This window comes from Elephantulus edwardii, unplaced genomic scaffold (assembly GCF_000299155.1).
Source record: "Elephantulus edwardii isolate Elephantulus edwardi_28Jun2011 unplaced genomic scaffold, EleEdw1.0 scaffold00214, whole genome shotgun sequence".
In the NCBI taxonomy this organism is placed as follows: Eukaryota; Metazoa; Chordata; class Mammalia; order Macroscelidea; family Macroscelididae; genus Elephantulus; species Elephantulus edwardii.
Window position 1 is genome coordinate 3,394,462 of NW_006399964.1, and position 1,267 is coordinate 3,395,728.

General features: G+C 44.1%; 1 protein-coding gene and 1 pseudogene across 4 annotated transcripts in view; both read left to right on the forward strand.

Annotated features, from left to right (window-relative positions):
• The window catches only part of LOC102851767, a 1,610-nt pseudogene extending 700 nt beyond the window's left edge, over window positions 1-910 (forward strand).
• The window catches only part of CDC42BPA (CDC42 binding protein kinase alpha (DMPK-like)), a 418,998-nt gene that overhangs the window by 325,810 nt on the left and 91,921 nt on the right, over window positions 1-1,267 (forward strand). The gene's annotated exons all lie outside the window — the stretch shown is intronic.

The following is a 1,267-nucleotide window of genomic DNA, read 5'->3' on the forward strand; positions in this document are numbered from 1 at the left end:
AAAAAAAAAAGATACGTGAAGAAAGTGCTGCACATATCAACATCTCAGAAGGGAATTGTCCTGAGAGAATTATCACTTTGGCTGGACCCACTAATGCCATCTTTAAAGCCTTTGCTATGATCATTGATAGACTGGAAGAGGATATCAGCAGCTATATGACCAATAGCACAGCTCCCAGTAGACCCCTAGTAACCCTGTGGCTGGTGGTTCCTGCTAGTCAGTGTGGCTCTCTCACTGGAAAAGGTGGTGGCAAGATCAAGAAAATACAAGAGAGTACAGGGGTTCAGGTCCAGGTGGCAGGGAATATGCTCCCCAACTCAACTGAGTGGACCATTACTATTGTTGGCATTCTACAGTCCATCACTGAATGTGTCAGACAGATCTGCGATCTGCATGGTCATCTTGGAGACTTTCTCCCAGTCCCCCCAAAAGGCGTGACCATCCTGTACTGGACCAAGCTGTCCAGTTCTCCGATCATCTTTGCTGGTAGTCAGTCCTATACCATTCAAGGACAGTATGCCATTCCACAGCCTAAATTGACCAAGTGGCATCAGTCAACAGTGCAACAGTCTCATTTTCCTATGACGCATGGCAACACAGGATTCAGTGACATTGAATCCAGCTCTCCAGAGGTGAAAGGCTATTGGGGTTTGGATGCACCTGCTCAGACTACTTCTCATGAACTCACCATTCCAAATTATTTGATTGGCTGCATAATCAGCATCAAGGTGCCAGAATCAGTGAGATCCGTCAGATATCTGGGGTACAGATCAAAATTGTGAACCCAGTGGAAGGATCTACTGATAGGCAGGTTTCCATTGCTTGATCTGCTGCCAGCATTGGCCTGGCTCAGTATCTAATAATCAATGTCAGGCTTTCCTCGGAGACAGGTGGCATGGGGAGCAGCTAGAACATGCAGGTTCATCCATAATCCCTTTCTGCTATTCACCACCACCCATGATCCATCTGTGTAGTTTCTGAACAGTCAGCGATTCCAGGTTGTAAATAGTTTGTAAATTTTCAGTTTCTAGACTTTATCATCCACTTGTGATTTTTTAATTAAAGTGTTTTAATTCCCTAAAAAATAGTATAACAGTTCTCTTCAATGTGTCTTTGCAAGTATTTCTGAACTTAGTGAAAAATAGTTTATTTTCACACAAAATATTAGTTGTTATGTGCCGTCGAGTCGTTTGCGACTCATAGCGACCCTATGTACAACAGCCCTAAACCCTGCTCTATCCTGTGCCAATCACACTGCCTCTGACAC